Below are 27,468 nucleotides of genomic sequence, written 5' to 3'. Positions count from 1 at the left end.
TTGAGACATTTTTTATATTTAATATCTGATCTAAAATTTTCGCCTGAATCAATTTTATGATAAAACTTCCGTTTCGCTGAAAATCGGGCAAAACCCGTTTTTGTGCCCTTTGACTCCGCGTAAATTTTTTCCACATTTCGGATCGATGTGGATGCCAATTTTTATACCTTAGGTTGTTTAAATTGACCGGATAATATTTTGATGAATTGTATCAGTTTTAGACGCTATATTGTACCTATTTAATAAATAAAATGAAATTGATCATAATACCAGTTCTGAAACATGCTGTAACTGCATATATGTATAATATGGGTTGGGTGGTTAAAGGATATAAGTGATAATTTAAAAAAAATATGTATATTTTGTAGTAAAATTTACCAAAAAAATAAAATAAAATAGAATTATTGTTCGCTACCATAATAATTGTATTATCATGTTTTTGTATTATACGAATATAATATGCACTAAATATTTTTATATACCAATAGTGCATGGTATTAAACAAATATAATGCCTGCTCCACATGTATACTATCAGAAAATTATTTACTCATAACAACTGTGGCAGTAAACAACGTTAATCCAATCACAAAAGACTAAAAACTAAAAACTAATTTGAATCATGCGCCCGATTACTCCAAATTGCCAACTTCTTGAAAAAAAAAAAGAAATAGCTATGTTCAATTTCTAAATAGATAATATATTTTTCGCGAATTCCGCTTAACTTTACGAGACAAGCTCCAAATTCAAAATAGATTCTAAAACCTACTTGAAAAACTATAAATGAAAAAGAAATGGTAGGTAATTAAAACAGAATGCAGAGAGAAAATACTTTCAAATGTGTTCCTGGCATCTCCGAATCCAACCAGTAACGTATTTTACTAACGGTAATTTTTATTAGAAAAAATGAGATCTGAGGAACCTCTACAACCAGATAATAATCAAATGAATTCATAACATACAAAATATTACAATTGCAAAACCAATATAAGGTAGAAAACAAAAAAACTCGTATTTTCTCGAATAAAATATTAACACTCTTTCATTTTACTTTTCCACCTTCACATATTTGTACGGCTATAATTTTGTTTTCACGTATAGAAAATAATAATACTACATTCATATTCCTTTACTTCTGGTTCAAAAACTAGAATTTAAATTCATCGTTATAAAGCAGAATGCAAAAAATCCTGATCTTTTTACCCGACTGTCAAGGAGGCGGGTACATTTTTCGTGCGTATCTTGTATGTATGTATTTATGTACATATAACTAATATAATTAACTTGCTTTTTTAACCTCGTATTTTCCAAACGACTCTATGTATTTCGACGGTCAAAGTGTAGACATATTCCTCTTAAAAACTCAAGTGTCTTAGAAAGGTGTTTGAAAAAGAAAACACAAGGCGAATTTTTTGCGCGAAAGAATAATACGTTTATTAATAAAATTGACCAATCCTGTCGTGTAGGGTATCAAAATACAGGAAATAATAATTGGATTACTAGGATGTAATGTGTTTAAATTTGGGAATAATATATTGGTTTTAAAAGTTTTAATATAATATATAGTAATACGAGGGTTTTTTTGGGTACCAAGACAAACAAAAATCTAAAATTGACCTATAATAAAATAAATAATTTAAAAAAATAAAAAATCCGAATGGGGGCCATTAATATCTAAACTGATTCAAAATTTTCCAGTAATGGAAACCGACTGTCATCAATGCTATGTAAACTACTGGATTTGTTTCTTTCTTTTTAAACTTTATTTAACACAGTCGGGTTTTTTATTTTTTAAATTATTTATGTTATTATAGGTCGTTTTACAAAAATCATTGAATCAATACGTATAAATTACAATATTTATTGTAAACGATACATGAAATCAGAACTATTTTGTCGTTTTGGTAAAAAACCTAGTTACTAATTCTTTCCCGATGACATTTTACTCTCGAATATAAAAAAGAATTATTGAACTGACATGAGTTTAACCATTTTAATCTCCCAAGCATTTGATTTATTAAACAAATGCGAATAGATAATTTGTATAAAAAACAGAATATTTTCATTTAGACTTTCATGAAAATGTTTTAATATGAATTGTATATTGTATACATGAACTTAAACAAACCACATATGTCAATTTTCATTTTCCAACTTCACTAATGGAATTAATTTATTTAACATGCATTCCGTATATTTTATGAGATTGTTCTCGTTCTGTTTTATATTCTCATATATAAATGGTGACCATTAATTCTGACGAGTAAAAATATATCTACATAAACTTTACATTCATTTGACTTTATAATCTTATGGACATATTTACAGGGATCGTCTATTTTAAACAGTCCGCAAACTACAATTTAAAAATGAGAGTATATCTATTATTTTACACGATGTAAACAAGCGATCTATTTATTCAGGGATGGATTGTCAATTTGTTTGGCCCTGGGCTATTTCTACTTAGGCAAATTATTGACTTTGCTTGATTTATCAAAATTTTCCATAACATTATAGAATGTCCTGGATCTCCGGATCTTTTAAAAACTCCAGCAGGTTTTAAAATAAAAAAAAATGGATTTTAAAACGAGCTCTCCACATTTTAATAAAATCTGATCGGGTTAGGCGAAGCGAGCACGGCTTACTCTGATAATTTGAAATAAATCGAATATAAAAGTATACCAAAATGATTCCTACCACTCCGTTATGTCTCAGAGTTCTAGTTTGAATATTCCATAAGCCAGATCTTTGAAGAAACTTTAGATTCCAAAAAGCTGAATGGTTGGTCTGGACTATCGAAAGGAAATTCTCTTCTGGAAAAAGTAGTTCAGTACATTTTTATGCGACCTGATTGAACTCGAAGTCGCGTCGAAGCGAATCGCGGCTTATCCGGAATATTTTCAAAAAATCGAAAACAGAACCATTTCAGAATTAATCCACTCCTTGGTTTATCTCTATTTAATCTTCTTATACATATATTATTACTCATAGTTTAGGCAAGCTTTTTTTCTGTCCTACCCATTTCCTTATTCCTTTATCAAATTCCATGATTCACCCCTCATTTTGAAGCTCGTTATGTCAAGGTTTGACGAAAAGTATACCCACGGTCTAAAATTGTACCGCTTAGGAAAAAACACGCTAGACAAATTATTTGAACGAAAAAATATCATAATTTAAATAATAAGTTTAGTAGGCAAATATGTTAGTTTTTACAGATGTTCTCCTAATAATAAATATTTTTAATACTTGTTCTAATAATATTAATTTAAGAACTTTTGTTTTTTTTTCACCACTTTTCAACGAATGTTTTTAGTCACGGTAACTACGGGAGCGGAATTCCATACGGGTAGAGCTTATCGCATCCTTTACCCCTCTATCAGCTACCGTGTAAAATGTATTGTACTATACAGTTTTATAGCTGATCTATTTATTTCATTAAACCTCATATAAATAATGTTTTTTCATGCTCCCACACATATCTACATATTACATAACAGCCAGCATGTAGCCAACATGTTGTAAAAGCATCCATGCATCCATGCATCCAACATCCAGCACCGTACACAGAATGAATGATGCCTCATTAAAAACTTGATAAATGTTTTAAAATCACTTTTTAACATAAAATAATAGATATGTGTAAATTCATTAACTATAAAATAATACACGTATAATATTTAAATTTCATTATTATCATTATCATTATTATTATTTTTAATTTTATTTTGTTTTGGTAAATTTATTATTATTATTATACAAATGGAAATGAAAATTTATAATTAAAATTATGTATGGGGAATGTTTTCAGGGACGAACACGCTTTTACTTTGATCTCATAGCTTTAGCTTCTGGAAAATTTAAAAAATATAACTCATACTAGCTTGGTACCAGCCCGTTTCACTAGGCTTAAAAGTATAAAACACCGCTTTATAGCCTCCACCTCTCTTGATGTGCACAGTTTTCAATTTTGTAAAATGTAAAATAGTCATAATTCATTGAGTATATCAGAAAAGTTGGCCATGAATGGGTTGACATTTACTTTAATTTATAGTTCAAAATGATGATTACACATATACTCCATCTATAATCATCATTTTGAACCATAAATTAAAGATTTCTGTAAAAATTAAAAATAGTAAATGTCAGATTAAATTTTATTTTTTTAAATATATCTTTATAAATCATAGCTCATGTGTTACTCTGAATTATGAGCTATATTGCTGTACAGTTTCATTAAAAACCATTTGCTAATATTAGCGTAAAGGCGCAACAAACAAACAAACAAACATCCTTACTTTCGCATTTATAATATATAGAGATTCACTTGAATGGACATAAATAGTTTATGTCCATTAAATAGTTTAAATTAGATAAAAGTACCTACCCCGTAATATTAATTAGTAAAATGGCTTCCTGTGAAAGTTTTTCAAACCGCCCCCAAAATGTTCTCTGGATCGTTCATATCAAAACCTTTCACAGCCCCAAAATTTTTTAACCGGTAACTTTCGATCTACGAGCTATATAACTAAAATGTATATGTAGTTTTGACCGGCCATGGCTCGAAACTCCGTTTAAAAAAATTTGTGACCGTAAGAGAAGAACATTTTAGGGGTGGTCTGAAAAGTTTCACAGAAAGCAATTTTCCTATCTAATTTGCGGGATCCTTTACGGGTGGTAAAGTATATGGAACTAAAGTTCTTCAAAGCTTTCCTTTTAGGATTTACATTTACTCAATTTACGTAATTTATTTACTTTACATTTACGTAAAAAAAACTCGCTTTAGTGTACATTTTTTGGAAAATTGTATTTCAATTTCTCGATGAATGTTAGTAAAACTTAATTTTTTTATAATTTAACTAGTTCTAAGCTATAATTTTTTATCAGTAGCGGTTAAAATTAACATTTCTTTTTTTATCGGTTGTTATTCTCAATTGAGAAGTCTCGGGTCGGAGAATGAAATAGTTTTCTGTTATGGTTATCCTCCTATTTACGCCTCCTTCTTTAAGTACGACCATTCTGTGGTCAGTATGGTCCCTGAACATCTACTTAATTTGAAATTTTTCTAAAATGAAAAGAAAAATCAATAATAAATCAATTGTTTATTGTATTTTTTCTTATTTTAAACTAGTTCTACTATATTCGTGTTTCTAGCATCGAAAACTGGTGAAAATCTTAATGATATTCGTCATTTCTACATCACTAAAACATTTATGAAGTGTGAACTTTTAATGGTTAAAACTTTCTCGAAAATATATCACTGGGTCAACCTAAACGAAGGACATCTTTGACAACATTACTCAGTGATTCATTCACATATGATTTAAAATTGAAAATATGAAAATGAATGGATATTTTTAATTTTTATGTTTTGAAATATGTGATAAAAATAACGAGAGTAATTTGAATAAAAATTTAATTTAAGCAGAAAAAAATAAAAAGAATATTAGTTTATAAGCGATTCTATTGATATTTAATTTGTTGATAAACTAATTTTAATTTATAAAGGATTTTCTCTTTTGTGCTCCCTTTTTGTTGGAATTTATTCAAATTATTTTGCATATTTCTTTCAATACATAAAAATTAAGTTATGATTTCAGTGATTGTCCAAATATTACTTCTTTCAAAATTTCATTTTATTTATGTTTCAACACATGTTACAAGTGATCAAAATTCGATTGTACCTTCTTTTCTAATGAAATTGTTTAGTAAATCAAGTGCCTAATAAGTATTGAAAACAAATAAAATAATATTTATGACATAATAATTTTAGTAGATATTTTGTTCATATAATTTTAATGGTTTCGAAACTGTTGAATAATATGAAATGAAAATTTTAACATTATATATATTTTCAAACAATATCTATTTCAAAGATGGTTTTAGTATAATACGTCTAGCAAAAATTATAATTAATCACTAAAATTTTTTTTTTAATTTCTCGTTTAGTTTGGTCAAATTTTATCCAAATTGTAATATCATGTTGTTTTTATGGGCTAAAAAACTTGGTCGCGAATTTTTATGTACTCCAAAAGCTAACTATTTAAACATACAAAACGCTAGGAGAAAGAGTATACTAGAAAGAGATGAATGTACTTCAGATTGGTGAAGTCACGAACGATAAAATTATTCTAACTTTTGCAAAAAATTTAATTATATTCTCCATTAGTAAAGTAACGCATCGAGCTACATGAGAAAATTCCACAAATGCTTCTGATTCTCTAGTGCTCCTGTATTTCTGTCAAAGACATTCGCTTAATCATTGCTCAATAGAGAATATAGTTAGTTATACAAGTATCTCATTATTTTGAAAGTGTACTTTGTGCTTCTGTCTATTCGAAGTTTCTTTTGTATCTTCGGTATACAAGTATCTCATTATTTTGAAAGTGATTCTGTCTATTCGAATTTTCTTTTGTCCCTTCGTATTCTCGCCAATTGTTCAATAGAGTTATAGTTTAATTTATTAAATACGTAGTTGTTAGAAAAAAAATTCGCCTAGCCTCAATGATGGAACCAGACTAAAGTTTTGTTAAGCTTTCAGATGGAGCAAAAACGCTGTTGAGAAAATTTTGAGGCTCCTCGTTGAAGGTAATAATTATTTATCAGTGCAGGTAAATTTTAACTTGGGAATCCTCTAGTACTAGTTGATTGTATGGCTTTGTTTAAAATTATCTGGTTTAAGATGTCTTTCCTTGCCATGACCAGAGTTTTAACAGTAGACAGCTTTTGAAACATAGCTTGCCAGAAATATAGTATGCTAAATTGTAACTAAAACTCGAATTAGAATTTATTAATACCAAACACAATATTGAAACACAATTTCAGTAGTATATTATTGTAATATTATTCAAGTCTATTTAAACTGGCATATTAAATATAGTAGGGTATATATCTATAATACTAGCTGCCCTGGACACGCGTTACTATGTCTTTTAAAATCAGCAACGAAAATAAAACGATGTCAGTGTGACAAATGTATAAAACTTATTACAAATTATACGCAGTATTTCGTGTTTTATAAAATAAAATAAATAATTATAAAATTAAAAAATCGACTGCTTTAAATAAAATTAGAAAAGAAAGAAACAAATCCAATAGTTTACATAGCAACTTTAACAGTCGCATTATTGGAAAAATTTGAGCCGGTTTAGATTTAAATGGGCCCCGACTGTTAAAATCGCTATGTTAACTACTGGACTTATTTCTTTCTTTTCAGATTTTATTGAATGTAGTCGGGGTTTTGATTTTTTAAATTATTTATTTTATTTCTGGTTTTTGAATGTCCCGGCACTAAAAAGCTCTTTTATTATACTTTATTAAATTTTTTAAACAAATTTATTATTTCTAATTAAATTTAAACAGTATAACTTGATTTTAATACCCTACTCGATAGATTTGGATAATTCCCCATTTTTTTATTAATGTATTACTATTTCTCGCCAAAAATTCGCCATTTTTAAGGCGAATATAACATTAATTTTATTGTGGAAATACATCGAGCCGTTTCGAAGATACGAGATAATCAAGAAATTAACATATAAATATACATTCATTCAAGATATGTGCGAAAAATATTATTACTGCTTGACAGTCGGTTAAAAATACAAAATAATCTCGCCACAATTAAAATAAAATATTTTAACTTTTGTAACTGAACACGTTCGTTGTTTAAATTGCATTTATGTGTGTGACACATGAACTAAATAAGAGCATCAACAAGCCGTGGGTAGGGTCTGGTGCGACTCCTGAGATCCACACTGAATAACTTCCAGCATAATTAACAGTTATTAATGACTTGACCGAATGCTATGAAATTCTTTTCAGATTATATTACCGTTAATACGCTTTGATCGCCACCTCAACAAAGTCGATATCATTTTTTGCGCGCGCGATATGTATCAGGAAAGAAATTTCCTTTCGGATGATATTTCTGTTACTACGCTTTGATCGACATCTCAATGAAGGCGATATCACGTTTTGTTCGCGCAATATGGATGACGAAAAACATGATCACGAACGTATGTACATACACACACTCACACAAATACTTTTTTTCTAAATTGGTGCTACAGCCCCGTTCTAACCATAAGACGTAAAGATATGTTGGCAATTTTGATTTCAAAAATCGGACCCATTTCAATAACTTCTTATATGGGAAGTTAAAATAATGTTTGAAATTGAAACACAGTTCCATCCATCATTCAAAATTTTATTGAATTGTGATTAGATAAAGTTATTTACTTTTTATTAATATTATATTGATTTATTTTGTTAATTATCTCGCAAAGTAGGCCTCAGATCCAAAATTGGTAAATAGCTTATTTCGTTCGTCTTTATGAGCATATTCTGTAGGCCAACGATCTACAGTCACTAACAGAACGCCCTGTATACATGAATTATATAGTAATAATGGATGGATATTATAGATATGTTAGTATATATATGGGCATTAGACCATAAATATCAATTAAATTGGAAAATTGTTTTCTCATTTATATATTATATTTATTTATATTTATATATAATACAAATAAAATAATCAATAAAATGAGTTAAATGGTTTCATTTCATTTTATATAAATAACAGTTAAATTATTTTATTAAATTTAATCATTTTAGCTTTTGGGGTGTGTTTCATTTTTATCATTAAACTGTTCCTTCGATTCCTTCTGGCCGTCTATCAATACATATTTATAATCGTTTTCTTCGATATTCTAAGAATATAATTCATTTTTTTATTTATTGTTAAAGTATTTAAAATAAAATATCCACCCTCTCATTTATTGATATTAATTTTATGTTTTTCTCTGTTTCAGTTTTAGGAAAATGGGGTGTGATATTTCGAAATGGTGAGTTTATTATTTATAATTATTAAAAACTTCTATCCATTTTTCGACTTTCTGAAATAGAATTTTAGAAATACGATCAGACAAGTTTTTGAAATTAAATGGAACCAAAAGTTTATTTTTTTTTTAAAGTTTGTTTTTCAAAATTTTCGTTTTTCAAAAGTAAACAATTTTTGTTTGAAAAATTGTCCATTAATTGAATAGATTTGACAAGATTTCAGAACTCAATAGTGAGTAGTATTGGGACAAATTTTTATATTCAGTAACTGAAACACGAATTAAATAATAAAACACACATTCTATGAATAGAAGATCTTGAATATCGCATAGAAATTGTTAGATGAAATAGAATTCTTGTTAAATGAAGTAATAATGGTTGATTAATGCCACTAATAAAATTGAAAAGAATAAATAAATAAATACAGTTCTTTAGTTGAAACAAATTACTAATAGCAAGCTAAACGAATACGAATTCTTTTTATTTTTATGATAGTAACAACTTTTACTCTTTTTTATTTTTATTATGTTCGTTAATACCAAATGTAGCGTGATACGAGAGTTGGCAACTTTTTTAAGATTTCACTTGTTTGAAGTCAAGTAGGGACGAGAGGTGTGTTTACCGATGCTAGAAACATACTTATATACCAACTGAATTTCCACACTAATGTGATTTGAAAGCTAATTATTGAAATGATTACCACGATACTCGAAAAACGTATATTAAGAAATTCTTGAAAAAAATATAATTAAGAAACATTCAACAAAACTTGTTGTATTTCCATAACTATGTCTCAATTTGAATTGAAAAAAATTCATTTCTTTATGATAAATTTAGCTACTGATCATGGTTGCTTGAAATCGGAATATTATATATTTTATTATATTTTTTAAATTAGAATTTCTTAATATACAATCTTATATCGAGTATCGTGGTATTTATTTCAATAACTATGTCTCAGTTCGAAATCAAAAAATTCATTCTTTTATGATTCGAAAACGTGTTTTTTGAATTACATGTATTAGAATAATATCAGGCGCCGTGTTTGTAATGGTAAAACTTGTCAGATTGTGATTTTAAAATAAATATTTTTTCGTTAGTTTCGTGGGTTTTGTCGTAAATACTGACTGGGAAACACATCAAATGCAACCAATGTCAGGTTCGAGACGTTCTGCACCCTTTTTTAATTTTAATAAGAATAAAAAAGCCAAATAATATTTTTCGAGACGTTGCCAGTTCTTATACTATAGTATTTTACTTGTTAATCGAATGGGGTAGTTTCTTCTTTACTTTGCGTTTCTTTTTTGTTCTTAATAATTTTTAATACACTAATAAAAATCTATTAAATTAGTTTTTCCGTATTTTTATTATTGGTAATAAAAACAAAAATAATGTGAAACTCTATAATCAAAAAATTATCTTATCCGTACGTACGGGTTTCTCATTTTCTGTATTTGTTTTTTTTTATATACTGACCGAGTTTTCATTCTTAAGAAGGTTAATTTTTATACCATGTATATGAAATATCCGTCTGTCATCACGATTACTCAAAAACGAAAAGAGATATCAAGCTGAAATTTTTAAAGTGTGCTCTGGTACACTATTAGGTATTATAGGTATTATGATTCTTTTAAATTTTAGTGTAATTCCACTTACTTTCTTGCATATCACAAACACATACTTAAAGGTGAGTTTTTGTGGATTTTAGGGTGGTTTATGAATATAGAATACTTCATGAATCATGCTTCTTGTCTCCAACTCAAAATATTTTAAAGTGAAAAATAAAGTTTTTTAATCACACTAGACTTGCTTTAAGGTAGTTTACTTTTTAAGTCCAGAAAAACATGCTCTAATTCGTGCCCTGCTTACGATGACAGTGTCTTATCTTTTCAACAAATTGGACCAGAACCATTTTCTTAGTACCAACATCAATTAGTATCATCATCAATTCGTTGCTTTTTAGAAATAAGGTAAAACCGTTTTCGAGATATATAGAGAAATATTTTGAGTGTTAATATCTCATTTCAAAGACGATGAAAAAATTTCCTCTTTTTATTAACACGCTTTTATTAGCTTCACTTGTAACTATGTATGTAAGAAAATCTTGGAATCTTAATTTGACCCACTTCCCGGTCTTCGATTAGGATGAAATTTTGCACATGCTCTGAGTTCTGATGACAATAAATGACTAGCTAAGAAAAGTCATTACAAATCCAATATGGCGGTCTCTCCAAGATGGGGAACTGCCTGTTTGAATCCACCCCCATGATATGGATATCAAATGAAAGGGTTTGTTGTCAGGAATACGAAAAAAATGTCACGTAAATTAAATCCAATATGGCGGACGTCCATGATGGCGGACAGGCTATTTGAAATGCACTTTTGTAATTTTTAGTGCGTGCTTAAACCGTGTATTTTAGTTTTTTAAACAATTATTTTTGGACAAACCACTCCATTTGTAATTTTTAGTGCGTGCTAAAAACGTGTTTTTTAGTTTTTGAAACAATTTTATACTTATTTTAATTAAATACAGAATACTTTTTTTATTAATCTAATATATCAATTTTAATGAATTCCTAAGAAAAGCCATTTCACGAGTGAACTAACTACCTTAGGATATTTTCCCGATCAACCTTCCTTATTTTACAGTCTCGTTGTAAATAATACATAAATTTGATAGTAAAGGAATCTACTGTTTGTTTTATTCTCGCTGCTTGTTTTATTACATTTACAAAATTTGTTTTTCTTCATTTTTCAACAATCGCAAACAAAATGGAAATGCGTTTATGTATGTTTATGTATGTTTTTGTATATTGTTTTCTTATTAACTACACGATACGGTTCAAACTGAACGATGATGCGATAACATGAAACCATGTAGGCGTGTATTGTTAGAGTTAGATGAAACAAAGACATCAGCATCAAGTATGTTGTTTGTTTCTTGTTTTTCTTATTCTTGTCTGTCTTAAGTAATCTCTTAGGAGGAATATAATGTTATTGTTGTTGTTTATTATGTTTTCATACTTTGCATACCCGACTAGTACCCAAGAAAAACCATGTCGAAATATCTCTGTATAGTGTCTGTATTCAATATATGAAAACATTTCTTGAAATGTGTATTTCTATGCAAGATAATCATTGCAGAGTTGGCCAAAATAAATTTAAAGAATGATGAAGCATAGAGACGCTGTGGTTGCTAAAGCGCTTTTCTTTATGAAATACTAAAAAACTTATGAAAAGTAGCCACATAACTTGTATCCTAAGCGTTTATTTCAAAATTGATTTCTAGTTGAATTGGGTTTTCCAAAAAAGATGCTGTGAGATTTTTAAGATATTTCGATGCCAAAAAAAATGAAAATGATGTATAAATTTTGAAATTTTATTTATAAATTAATCATCTTTTTGTATAAAAATTCATATCGATTTTCTGAATGGTTTAGTAGAAATTAACTACCAAAGTCAGTTTTTTTTTACCAAAAAATAAATTTTTCATTGTTTATTTTTATTTTATTTTTAAGTTTGAGGAATATTGATAAAAGTTTTTCTATGTAAATGATAAAACATTTGGAAAAACACTTACTGACTAAAAAACCAACATTTATTACGACTTCTTCATAAACCACCAGGTAAAAGGGACTGTTTTTAATAATTAATCTCTTGTAAACCGTACAGAGAATTGACTTTTATTGAAATTTATACAGAAGGCGTATTAAATACTCATTCATTGACACAAAAATATGTGTTTTGGTAACACTTTTTGGTACTGTAACATCTAAAATTAAAATTCAATAAACACCAGTACACATCAAAAGTTGTAATTTTAAGTGGTATATACTCCAAAAGTTTATATATAAGTGGTATAGACTCCATTTTAAATCAATTGCAATTTTTTTCAATGTTATTTTTTGTTTCCAATTTTGGAATCAAAATTTTTTTTTTTTTTTTTTGTTAATTTTCTAAATGTTTGTAAAATAATTTCAATAATTGAAAAAAAAAAATGATGTTTGTCAAAATTAGAAAACAATAATTGTTTTACATAAATTAAATAATTTTCAATTTTTGTTATTTTCTTTCTATTTTGCTAGAAATACATTTTGATTAAAAAAACTGCTAGTAGATCTTAAACGAAATGTTTTCGAAAGAATGATTTACTGAGCGAGATGCTGAAAATTTGGTAAGCAAATATCAGGTGTTGTATCGGAGATGGTGGTTTTACATTTTTGACAATATGGCACTGAAATCTTAATTGAAAAACCCAATAAGACTTTAGTGTAAGCGCCAGGAGGAGTTGAAGAATTAAATTAGTATATTAGCTTATTTATTTTATCTATTTTATAATGTAAGCCGTGTATCTATTAAATATACAGTGTGTCGCATTTAAGATGAAGACGCCCTCATATTTTCATTACTTGTAAGAATATCGATTTGAAATTTTTCACAGTCATGCAGGGTGACAGGTTACGTTAAGATAATTAATCAAAATCTGAACTTTATCTCAACCTATTACAAATTGGCAAATAGAACCGATTCTTAATATTTTTCCTAGCGTCAGAGATGATTCGAGATATCGGAACAAACTATTAGAAAAAGTTGCTTAAAATATTTTTTTATGCCCATATACCGATTTTCGTGACAAAATTCGCAATTGTAATTTTTTTCATTATTTTGGTTTTCACTCAAAATTATTACAAGGTTATTGAATTACATGAATGCATAACAATATTAAATTATGAATTTTTCCAGTTTTTACATTGAATAGCACACTTTTTATAAAATTTAAAAATAGATTTATATAAGTAGTGTGCTATGGAATGTAAAAACTGACCAAATTGATAATTTAATAGTGTTATATATTTAAATATTTTATCAAACTACCAATAATTTTGAGTAAAGACCAAATTAATAAAAAAAAATTAAAATCATGTCATGTCAAATCGGTATGTGAATATAAAAAAAATATTCTAAGCAAGTTTTTCCAATAGTTTTTTTTTTCGATTTCTCTAGCCATATCTGTAGCTAGACAAAATTTAAAGAATCGACCCTATTTGTCAATTTGTCGTAAGCTGAGTTTAAAATTCAGTTCTCGGTTAAGTATATTAAAAAATGTGATCCATCACCCTGTATGACTGTGCAAAATTTCAAAACGATATTTCTATAAATAACGAAAATATGAGGGTGTCTTCATCTTAAATGCGACTCCCTGTATATGCAGTATTTAAAGAGCTTTAGTTAGACAAAGCAATAATAATTCTGTAAAGTATACATTAAATTATAAATAGCTTTATACGTGTATACATCATTTTCTTAGCATTAAGCATTACTTTAAATTTAATAATATAAGACATTGAAGACACATTGTTGTCTTATAATTCTGTTGAAATACCATGAATTAATTGTTTGCGACAGCAACAATATTTTAGACATAACAATCATATGAATGAGAATTCTATGCATGATATATATACCTTTGTATGGAATTATCTCATTTATATTGTTTAATACATACGTCATGTTTTATAAAGGTTTCGAACGCTCCAAGCTATTTTCTTCATTTTGACACACACGAAGTTTTTGCTATGAAACACGTAAGGGATGATAATAATTTATGCAAAGAGTTTGCGATATACTTCTCTGGAAGAAATTTCTTCAGATTCCTCAAGTATGTAAGAAGAATTTTTATACCATGTACACCGTGTTCTGTTATTGACTGCAGGAACCCGGCTTACCAAAATAAGCTCATCAAGAGCAACAACAAAAAATTTTTACTTTGAATCTGAGTCCTAATATGGGGCATATGGGTATGCCAAAAATTGATAAATTTGTTCAATCATTGACTATCATTCGATATCTAGTAGCCAATGATAATCAGTAGATATTAGTAAATTTCACTTAATAATGGAAGACAAAACAAAGTTATTTGATTGAATCTGGTCAAAATGAATATTTTTGTGCGATAACAATAACAACTCTGAATTAAAATTATATCATTGGACGTAAACAAACAAACCACACCCATTGTGACTAATAATCTAATGTTTTCTCGGAAAAATATAATAAAAATATAAATAGTGGGATTTGATCAAAACCAATTAAATAATTTTATAATTTTTAAAAAATCTCTTCGATTATTAAGTGAAATTTACTAATATCTACTGATTATTATTGGCTAGTGGTTATCGAATGATAGTCAGTGAGTGAACAAATTTATCAATTTTTCCTTACCTGTATCTCCCAAATTAGGCCTCAGATCCAAATTTAGACAAGAGGTTTTTTGTTGCTCTTGATGAGATTATTTACGGAAGCTAGGTTTCTGCAGTCAATAACAGAACACGTTGTTAATGAAATATATCAAGGTATACTAAGTTTAGTTATGAACAAAGTTTTGGTATAGGTATTCATAAAATCATCTAATTAATCCATTTCCGCTTGTCCGTCTGCCTGCCTGTCTGTTCGTCTGTCATCACGATAATTTAAAAACGAAAAATTATTTAAAGTTGAAATTTTTACAGCGTGTTCAGGTCGTAAAAGGTAAGGTCAAGTTCGTAAATGAGCAACAGAGGTTAATTGGGTTTATGGGTCCGTAGGACCCATTTTGTAAACCGTTAGAGATAGACCAAAAGTTTAAATGTAAGAAATGTTCCTTTTGTTGAAAAATAATCAACTTTTATTTGAAACATTTTTTCGAAAACATCACTATAGGAAAATATTATAATATGATCTGAAACTAATTTCATAACATTCGGTCCAATCGTTTCGAGGTGGTCGAGGTTTATTTTTTTATTTTTTATGTGTTTTTATTAGGATAGGAAGTTATACTTGTAAACCTCAAGGATCGCACCAGACCCTATCCATGGTTTGTTAATTTATTTTATTTTCCGCTTTTGAATAACGCTTGTCAGAAAATTCATACTCTATATTTGTATAATTTGATGCCACTTTATTTTTCCACCGATTCCACCATCAGATTGATATAACTGTGTATACCCAAAACTCCGACGGTCGCTTATTTATCGTAAATTTGTTAATCAATGCATACGTTTGCAAAATAGACCATCCACTCTAAAAAACCGGTTGAAAACACTATGCATTTTCTATTAAATATTTTTGCAAAATTTAAAAAAAGTATGAAACCTTTACACACTATGAAATAATAAACACTTTGTCAAAATCTCATTTGTCTAACTGTTGCAGTTTATGAGATACAGTCCGCTATCAGACAGACGAACGAAAAACGTAGTGTTAGTAATCGAGTTTTATTGGTCACCTATGGATACGGAATCCTAAAAATTGTATAGTATCGAACAATATTGGGTGTTCATGGGCGATTTTGATTTTGTAGTGTCCTTATTACATTTTGATATTAAGCACTTATCACACCCTTTACTTATAAAGAACGCCATGTTGTCTCAATAGCGGCCCTTGTTCATCGGGGTGAAACTTTTTAAGAACCACGTAAACACAAATTGAAATAATTCTAAGAAACGTAGCTAGAAGTTTATATTAGAAATTAGATATAAAAATACCAATTTTCTTTCAAAGATGGAAAAAGTAAATATTAAAAATATATTATATATAAGCATTAATGAATATCAAGTATAAGGTATCCTTGACTAGGGAGTGTATCCTACACGTATCCTCCCCGTATCGGAATAAATTAATAGCAGGTATTTGATAAATTATATTATCATCGGGCGTGCAGAGAAACTTGATGGTGTTAATAACAGATGTAGCTAATATAATAAATTGAATAATTTACAATATTTAAACAAGAAAAATTGTCCTGATATAAAATTATGAGATAAGAAGCTATATTTATATTAAAACACTTGAAGCTTGAAGCTATACATTAAGTGGTTCAGAAAAATTATTACTGTATAAAACAAGTCGAATTATTTGATAACTGAAGAAAAGGCGAACCCGGTAACAGACTGAAGAAGAATACCATTCACAATAAAGTGATTTTTAAACAGAATTTGGCAAATATATCTCCATTATTTGCTTCAGTTTTGTTGAATGTTCACCTATTCGAACCGTGCGTGAGTTTTATTGGAGGCGTTTCCATGGTAACGATACACTACTTGATGTATATACATATATGGTATGGATTGCATTTATGACTTACATTGAAAATTTAATATTATTGTCTCACAAATTTAAATAAATAATTATGATAATTTACATTTGAAAAATAATATTTGAGCAATTTGATTTCTTATTTTCACAATTTTTAATTCATCAAGTTTAATTAATTAGTCTTTTTCAATAATTTTAGTCATAACAGCCTCCTTTTTCGCCAAAGTTTATCACTGGAAGCGCTGGCATCGGTTTTATTGTTCCTACCATAACAACGCACACAACGAATAAGCTGTAATGCATAACTTCCACCTTGTTAAAACACAAAGTTTTTAAAAGCCTAGGCTATACATTTCACTTTGCAGATTTTATCTGTTTTGAGCACCAAGAGTATATGCGCAGTATTTTCACAATATAAACAGATTTGATATTGCCAGAAAAAGTTTGTAACTAGGAATATTTGAGTATATACGATAGTTTTTGGGGATGTTGTTCGAACAGTTCTTATGGGATCTTCACAATTGGTTCATTTGATTTTATTTTATGTCGAATAAAATTATTTCATTCTTAGCTTTTTTACGAAACGTTTTGCAAAGATGGACGATTAAATTATATAAAAACCTAAAAATTCGGTTTTTTTTTTCAATCTTTTTTTCAATCAATTTTAGTGATCCACTCAGTATTTTATAAAATTATAATTAATATGAAAATACCAATTTTTACTTCATCTTAATTAATAATAAAAATGTGAAGATAATAAAATTGAAAAAATTACTGAATAATAAAAATTTCTCATTTAGAAAACTGTTTATTTTTTTTCCAGGACAAATATTCTCTTATTTTAAATAATTCAATTTCTTGTAACATATCAATACCATATTTAAACAGTTTTATTCTGTTGTACAAAAGTCATCTTGTCCAGTCTGACTTCAAGCAGTTTAGTTCTACATTTGTTCTAGGTCTCAAAATAAAAAATAAACTGTGTTAAAATAACTTGTGTTAGAAAAAACATTAAATAGAAAAGTGGTTTTCCAAATGAGAATGGTTAAAGTTAAAATTGATTTTTAAGTACCGCGATTATACCCTTTACCCATTTGATTTGAAATATTCGGGTATTCCACTTTACCTGGGTGTGAACAAAGAAAATTGGGAAAATTAACATGATTTTAGAAAAATAAAAGTACCCAGGGCACGTAGAATATGAATACATATTCAAATTTCAAATCGATTGGGTATAATGGGAGGGCTTGAAATTCAATTGTAACTTTAACCATTCTTATCTAGAAAACCGCTTTTCTTTATAAATTGTTTTTCCACTAACGAATATTTTAAAAAAATTATAAAATTTAACTCCAATCAAAATTGCAATTTTTGGTTTGAGGATGCAACCTATATAGTTTTTGATTCTACTATGTTTTTTTTTTTGGATTTGTAATTAGCATTTTCGAAAACCCAAATAAAAATTCGAAGTTCCCGAAAACTCAAATAAAAATTGTAAAGTTCGATGCAGTAGAAATTAAATCGTAAACAAATGAAAACAAACAATTGACTGAGTTAATTGTTGAAATACCATGTATAGACAGTGTTGGTTACTCTGTCACCTTACACATACATACATGTCACACATATAGGTATATTCCCATATAATACATTAAAATACAATTTGAGCTCTCACGGGAAAACAGTGATGCTGACGAAAAAATGCTTCAAACAAAATTTAAACTTGTTTATTTGCTTATAAGGAACATTTTTTACACTTAAACTTTTTTCTATCTCTAGCGGTTTACAAGATGGGTCCTACGGACCCAAGACCTAATTGACCTATGTTGCTCATTTACTTGTCCTACCTTTTTAAGTCCTCAGCACGTTATAAAAATTTCAGCTTGATATTTTTTTCGTTTTTGAGTAAACGTCATGACAGACGGACAGATGACAGACAGACAGACAACCGGAAATAGACTAATTATTTGATTTTATGAACACCTATCCCAAAATTTTGTTCATAGCATCAATATTTTTAAGCGTTTTAAACTTAGGACTAAACTTAGTATACCTTGGTATATTTCATATACATATTATAATAATTTAAACACCATCGTGTATGAAGCTGAATAATTTCAGTCAGTTTATATACGAAAATGTGCCAACATTATTATTAATTTTCATCTAAAAAAAGTCATAGAAATGTAAACTGGTTAGACTGTTTTGCATTACTGTTTTAAATGAAAATTAATTGAATTGTTTATTATTGTTGTATATGAAATGAGTTTCATTTAAAATTGTATATAATTTTTTTTTTTTAGTAGGTTATTTCATTTTCAATTTTCATCATATCAATTTTTCAAACTGTTTGTTATTATTGTTTCAATTAATAACTAACTCAACTGACTCTCTTTTACAATACAAACATTATTTCAATCAATTATTTTACCATTCGGGTTTTTTACACTGAGTCATTATTATTTTAAAAGGGTTGATTTGTGTATTTACCAGGGCAATATCTATTTCATATGTGTTTTAATTTATGATACATTTACATCAATGCTTCAGAATCACTTATGCTCAAAAATAAGCTTTATTTTTTATTTGAACTGTTTTAAAAGCTTTAACTGATTCATGGAAAAACTGCTGTGTGTAAAACTAAGTAGCATTTCGTGCATCGAAAAAAGAGCATTATGTGCATCATTTGCCAGAAAAAGGTTATTTTCTTAAAGAACGTCCCGTACAGATAGAACTTTCCGAAGAAGAAGCTATCCTGGTCGAAACATGGTCGAAAATAGTCCCTCTAGCAGTTTACGAAGAAAAATTTGTAATTAATAAATCATTAAACTATTCTACTGTAATGTCTTTACTTTATTGGTTAAAGCGCCAATGTAATTTTAGACTTGTGATTGAAACTATTTCTTATTTTCAACCTTATTTCCAACTTTGATGACTTCATGAATGTAGACGAAAAATAGGACTAAAATTATTCGATACCTACCTTGGTTTTCGAAATATCGAAAGCTAAATAATAAAAAAAAAATCAATTTTCGATATTTTGAAAATTACTCCAGATATTAAAAAAATTTATTCTTATTTTTCGTCTTATATTGTCAAGTTATAAGATAATTCACCTTCGAAATTGAAAATATATTTTTTAAATTTGTGTCCCCACTACCGCGCTCATATATCCTTAATTAGTCGTGTACAACAGATTTTTTTTTATTTAAATAGTTTATTACGGTTTTAACTTTAATTTAAATAGTTTTTTTTTTAATTTCCACCGACTAGGTTTGGAGAAATCTATGTAAACATCATCTTTCTACCGTTTTCCCATAACTGCAATGTTAAATATGCCTACTTTTGCAGTCATTTATTTATTTATATAATCGGGCTACACTCCCAAAAATTGTCAGAATTGATTTAGACTTAATCCATCTTCATATAAAAAAAGCAGCCTTTTATCCAAAGTTGAACTGGCGCTCATACATCCTTAAGCTATCTATATACATCGAGTCACGGCACCCTGTATATATTGTGTTAAAATACGTTCAAGATTGGAAAAATCATTAATGACACCAAGTAGCCAATATGGCAGTCATAACCACATTAAAATGTTAAAAATATAAGTATAAATTACTATGATTTCTTAGTACCCTTTAATTTATTAAACGCCTGCTGAAACCTTGTTGGGCTTGTTATCGTAGTTCAATTTTAACCCACCAAATTTTCGCATAGAAATGATTTTCAATACTTTTCATTATTTTTAACCGACTTCAAACAAAAAAGGAGGAGGTTATCAATTCGACTATTTCTTTTAAATGTGTTTTACTTCAGAACTTTCGACTGAGTGAACCGATTTTTATGATTCTTTATCTATTTGAAAGCTGGTGCTTTCCGTGTGGTCCTATGGTCCAGTTCTGATAAGGGCATCCATGAGAAAACCATAAAAGTCTTAAATTTCTCAATATCACGCCAACCAATTTCGATGATTCTTTTTTAGTGATAAATTAGTTAGTGTACTTCACATTCACTAAAAATCACAAAATAAAAAAATCTTTTAACAAAAAGAAAATCGACTTCAAAAAGAAAAACTTTTACAAAACAAATTAATATGCAGTGAAAACTAAAAAATTAACGATTATATAATGTAATTAAAATTATTCTTAGTTTTGGAGTCAGTGTCAGCCAAGCTAATGTAGCAAACTGTTCTGTCATAGTTGTTTCCTTGGCTGACACCGACTCCAAAATTAACAATAATTTTAACTACATTATATTATCGTTATTTTTGTACTTTTTAGTGCATAGTAATTTTTTTTTGAAAAATTTTTCTTTTTGAAGTCGGTTTTCTTTCTTTCAAAAGTTTTTTTCTGTTACTTTTAGTTTCCAAACATGCGTATAGAAATACTATGATTACATAAAAATAATTGTGCATATTTTCCACACAGTAAGAGTCATTTTAACATCCCTTAAATATAAAACTAAAAACGTAAAACATGTATGTATGTTTATATTTTTCGTATAATATGTTATAAGAAGTAAAATATAGGTATCAACTACATTTATAATAAAATATATGAACCTTATTTGCATTGTATAATGGATATATAAAAGGGTTGTATCAAAGACTATAAGATAGACAAGAAGCAGAAGTATAATTATAAGTGACATCTGGAGTCTGAGGCGATCAACTATTAAGTTTGTAGGCCTTTGCGGGTATGACTATTAAGTTTGACTACTTTGCGGGGGTGACTATTAACTATTAAGTTTGAAAGCCTGACTCGGTAGAGGCGCTGAAACTCGTATACTACGATTTTACATTAGCTCATATGGGCTGCTTCTCCTCTACCCTATGCTCTTTGGGTTGTATATTCTATCTCAAAATTTTGTTAATTATTCACATTTATTTTATTTATATTCTTGTGTTTTTGTTATAAACATATATAATATATATAAATTATATTTTCATACTATTTTCACCTATATATACAACACTTCCTATAAAAGGCAAAACCAGAGAACTGTACAACCGGGTTCTTGTTGTAAAAAATACGTTATGAAAAAAAAAAAAACTTAATGAAATTTAGTGAATTTATCTGAAATATTTTATTTCGTTTCACCATTGGATTTTATAAAAGCTTTTATCCAAAATTTTTAACAAATATTAACGCTTAGATTTAAAGTGTACCTAATGTCATGTCAGAGTAAAGTTTTATTTTAAATAGGAAAAAATTCTTTAATGGAATTTTTAATATAATTCATTATTTAACCGTGTAATACTTAGGTCGTGTACAGCCTCTAATCGACGATGGCTAGGCTAGCCTTCCTTGGGAAAACAACGTAGCATTCCCTCATGGAGTTCCCTTCGCTCTCTTAACGATTGAAATAAAAAGTGATACAGTAAAATTTTCTCTCAAACCATTACCACATATATCAATTTGGACATTTGTATCAACTTCGATACAAATCACCCCCAAAATAACTTTTTACCCCTTTCTAATCCAATTAGGCGATTATTTTCAATAAAATACGAAACACGTCTTTACTAAATTCTGTTGAAGAATGTTTATGAAAAATTTGAAGTAGATTGGACCAAGGAATCATGTTGTCCCATACAAATTATGCACCCGTTTTTCACCACCGTTTAGAATTTCGGAAAATCCTTATCGGATGATTACGTCGTACAAATAATACACCCTCCAAGTTTCAGGTGTCTACGATTAGCGGTTTCGGCCAGTCAGTCATTCAGGACAAAACATTTTATATGTATAGATTTCACATAAATTTTCTTGAATAGAACTGATTAATATTTTGGCGTTGACATGAATTAATTATAGGAGTATGTCGGTCCGTTTTACCAGGTTAAGTAAAATTTTATATGAATTTCTAAACCAACATTTAATGCAGGCATGGGCGCGTTATTTTAAGTCGAAGTCCATTGTTATGCCCATTAACCATTGTTATAAATTTATTGTGTGTCATAAATTTTATTGTGTGTCTCTTTATCCAAGCCCGCATTGCTCATAGAGGTGGAAGCGAGATCTCAGTTTCTCTTATAGTAATGAGATAGGTAGAAAAAAATTGTGTCTCTCTGTCTTACTCATACTGTGGTTGTCACTGTCTTACTTGTATTTTAGATACAGAAGTACGAGGGACTTCTCTGAGCACGGTTTGCCCATGCCTCATTTAATGGTTGTTTTGTAGGTAAATGCATATAGCAAACAATCTTCATTCATTTCATTATTCGTTTTAGTTTAAATATAATAAGGTTTAACATAAAGATTATCCTTATAAACCCCATACGATTAGAAGTAGGTAAGGTTCATAAGAAATGATTTATATTAAGTCAGATATTAAATCACTCAAAATATAAATTTTAGGTTAAAACCATGTTTGTACTTACGTAATACATTATAATTTGCATGTTTTAATGAATAACGCAGATAGTTCACGTATAGGGAATATTTTGTGTATTCAAAATTGTTTGTTATTATTTATACATGCTCGCGTTCGTATATGAATTTTATTCATTTGTGATTAATCAATAATTTTATATATTTAAGCTTTAATTTCATTTCTTACAAAAGGTATTATTTAATTTTCACACCACCCGAATCACCCAACTGCAAACTCGAGAATTGAATGTTTTAGGTAGTACGAACACCAAAGGTTGAAATTATTTGTACCTTATTTTCAACTTTGATGATGAATTTTGTTGTAACTTGATGAATGTAGATGAAAAATATGAATAAAACTTTTTGATATCTTGGTTTTCGAAATATCGAAAGCTAAATAATTTTCAATTTTCGATATTTTGAAAATTACTCCAGATATCGAAAAATCGTATTCTTACTTTTCGTCTTATATTGTCAAGTTTGAACATAATTCACCATCAAAATTGAAAATGTATAATTTTTTTAATTTGTTTTCCCACTACCGTACTCATACATCCTTAATTTGTCGGGCACAACGGTTTTTTTTCCAATAATTTATTAAGGTTTTAACTTTAAATTAAATAGCTTTTTTTTTTTAATTTCCATCGACTAGTTTTGGAGAAATCTATGAAAACATATCTTCCATCTACCGTTTTACCATTAAACCAATGTAAAATATGTCTTCTTTTGAAGTCATTTATTTATTTAAATTTTATATTAGGATTTTATATTTTGGACAATTTTAAACATTTTTTGATACCATAATATACTTAACCTCACCGTTTTCGAGATATAAGCATTTGAAAAAAATATTGCGGATTTTTCCGAAAATTCGTTGTTGACGAAAATAAAGATTATTTCGTGGTTTGAGTCAAAAATTTAATTTGAAAGTCCTTAGATATTATAAATTAGACAATTTGAAGACTATTAGAAGATTATTTTGTGGTTTAGGTTAAAAATTCGATTTGAAAACTATATGACATTTTATTTTGGAACATTCTAAATACTTTTTGACTCCTGGCATTTTTTGCTAAACCTCACCGTTTTCGATATATAAGACTTCAAAAAAAAAAACGCATACTTTGACCTCGATTTCAGCTATACATAAAAATATATGTTTTTAAGCTTATTTTTTTACATTTATTATGAATTAGAATTTCATCTTGAAGATTTTCGTCTTCAACGTTTATGTCTTCGGTATTAACAAGAGTGCTTTCTAATCGATTGCTGCATGCTGCAGTGCTTACATACAAAATATAAAATCTAATAGTTTTTTTAAATGTTTAATAAAGACAACATGGTGGTCGGGAGTAGAGAACTTCTGCCCCGCCCCATGGGTGTAAATCAAAAAAACACAAGCACTCACCTATATGACATTTTTCAGTACACTCAGACAAACATTTTCCACCGGCTCCCATAAAAATCTACTGACGAGGAAAGAATTCCTCAGTTAGACGGTTTTTTTGGTTTCATTTCCTCGATTAAAAGAAAATATTCGGTTTTCGACCACCGGTTGTTTTTAAAATAGAACAGGTTTAAACTGGCTATCAGCAGATATTGAATGAATAGTAATTTACAACAATACTGTTCAAATATATAAACGAACTGTTTACTTTAAAATATATCTCTGTTTTAAAGAGCTAGTCATTCTATTGATTACTACTGTTTTTTTTAAAGTTTTTAGTCTGTTTATAACTGCCATATTGTCTGCTTAACGTTATTAGCGATTTTCTCAATTGTGCACATAAACTTGTAATTCCAACTTAGAGGTATAATTTCGTTATTGAGATTCAAATAGGAAATATATTTTCATGAATTTTAAAAAATCCAAAGAAACAAGTTCAAAATAGGTAAAACATGATTAAAAAAAACTTTTAAACTAAAACAGTAAAGATCGCGAATAAAAGTCTCTGATATAAATCTTAAAACTTTTCAACAATTCCTTTTAACTTATTATAGTTTACAACTTCCGTATTACATCCATGTAACTCTTGTATAAGGACTCTAATTAAAAATCATTAAAAAAAAACAAGGATTTGTTTAATGTATTTCGCCATTATTACGATGTAATATTATATTATAAATTTTAAATTAGGTACAGGAAATGCTATAACGTCTAATATAGCAGCAAAAATTACTACGATATAAACTGTAGTAAAGTAAGTATTAGTTTAAAACGTCGACGCTTGTCTAATCATCATAATATAATAATATGGCGTCTCAATGGCGTCGATATTTTACACGGACACGAAACGGTAGCTACTACCTATATACGCTGATGAACATAGAAATTGATTCACTAATTGAACCGGTTTTTTTACCGGTTTCATTTGAAAGATAGTTTATCGGAGAGTGTGCTTAGCTATGTTTCAAGTGCGAGCTTAGGTTTCCCTACTCGAAAAACTTAAAAAATTGGCGATGATCTTCAAAATCGATTCAGTTTGAAAAAGGTATGACATATAATTTGAATGTATTAATAATTACTATGAAAAAGAATGGTCAAATAAACCTGGTTTAATTCATTCCGAAAAATGAAATGGTAAAATAATTAGGTAATTTAAAACAATAATTCAAACATTAAAAGTCAACTCAAATATTTTAATTTCAATTAATATATTCCCAAAAATTTGTCCCAAAAAATTATAGCACTCTAAGTATCCTTTTCATCTCATTTCATGTCCTTGACCATCACTTTGATATTGATTTAAGAAGGAGTGTTATAAGTTTAAAGTGTTTATCTGTGCGTCTATATGTTTCTCAGTGGAATCGGAGCCCCTAAACGGTCGAACCGACTTGATTAAAAACATTTTATAGCTAAGTTTCCAAAAGTCGGTTCACAAAGAATAAATCGCATTTGTCGGGGGTCAAAATTATTACATTATTAAAAAAAAACTACTTGATTGAAAAAAATGCGTTTATTTTGTTGTTTAACTTCTTATTACAAGTACATATTTTTTCAGTCAACGATCTCAATACTTCATTCAAGAAAATATTTACTTGTTATATTTTCTTGTAAATAGTTCTTTCTTAGAGAAAATCAAGGAAATTTAGTGATTCGCTTTCTTTACTCAAAAGTGTATAACTTTATTAAAATAGTTTTTATAAATTACCTTTGCAGAGAGAAAACCATCAAATATGAATAATTTAACATAAATTTATGATATAACTATTATTTATTATAATTAATATGAAATTAATAAAATTTTTATGGATTTAGTATAAACTATACTTAAATATTATTTATTTAGGGGCAATCAAATTCAAATGACAAAGAAATTATGAATTTTAATATTGCCAAATAAAGCTTGATAATTCTAAGTTCTATATTCATAAAAGTGCATATTTACAAATTACTATGCAATAAATTTTTGTTTATATTTATTTCTGTTTTTTTACCCCCACCCATAACATGCCCAGCATGCAACGAACCAGCCTCGGTAAGCCACATCAACGAGACATGCCCTGGACTCACCCAATTCAGAAGTCAAGACGGAATTCCAAACGACGTTTCAACTTCACTTAACGATGAACGCCATTGTCTCCAAACGATCAAATTGCTAAAAATCGATTAAACAAATCTGCTAGTATATAAACAGTAACTTAGGTATGTCTGTAAAACCAAATGTTCTCGCCTGTAATCTGTTCACCTATAAGTCTATCCAAACTTTGTATTTAAGTGCAGTCGCCAAGGACCTGCGTTGTCAGAGAGACTTTAAATAAACACAATAAAAATAAAAAAAATAAAAAATTATGTTATTATATTTTAATGAAATCTATAAAATGTTGAATGAAGCTCGAAATTATTTCTCACTGTCATCAAATTATCGAACATTGTGCCATTTCTGGCAAGCTCGTCGGCTTCGCAAATTCCTGGAATGTCCCTGTGTCTCGGTACCCTTACCAGGTTTACATTCATTTGTTCCGCCAGCTCATTTAAGGACGGATCGAGATCTTCGTTGCTGATAAAATACGTTGCACCAAGTTTTTGATAATAATATCGCAGGCGGAATTGGTTACGCCTTAACCAACTTAGCTACCAGGATTGACTCGTTCATAAGGTTTTTAAATTTTATAAATTAGATAATTTTATAATATTAAATCCCTAATTTATCTCCTTATGTAACTTAAATGAAAAGGTA

General features: G+C 28.4%; 2 protein-coding genes across 2 annotated transcripts in view; both read left to right on the top strand.

Moving 5' to 3' along the window:
• Positions 1 to 27,468, top strand: part of LOC123294475 (neurocalcin homolog) — a 356,610-nt gene that overhangs the window by 198,552 nt on the left and 130,590 nt on the right. The gene's annotated exons all lie outside the window — the stretch shown is intronic.
• LOC123294476 (neuronal calcium sensor 2) overlaps positions 1 to 27,468 on the top strand; it is a 331,531-nt gene that overhangs the window by 181,374 nt on the left and 122,689 nt on the right. The window contains exon 4 of the mRNA XM_044875521.1: positions 8,813 to 8,845. The gene's annotated coding sequence lies outside the window, so the exon portion shown is untranslated. The remainder of the gene's footprint in view (positions 1 to 8,812; positions 8,846 to 27,468) is intronic.

This window comes from Chrysoperla carnea, chromosome 3 (assembly GCF_905475395.1).
Source record: "Chrysoperla carnea chromosome 3, inChrCarn1.1, whole genome shotgun sequence".
NCBI classification, from domain to species: Eukaryota; Metazoa; Arthropoda; class Insecta; order Neuroptera; family Chrysopidae; genus Chrysoperla; species Chrysoperla carnea.
This window is presented reverse-complemented; position numbering and strand designations above follow the sequence as displayed.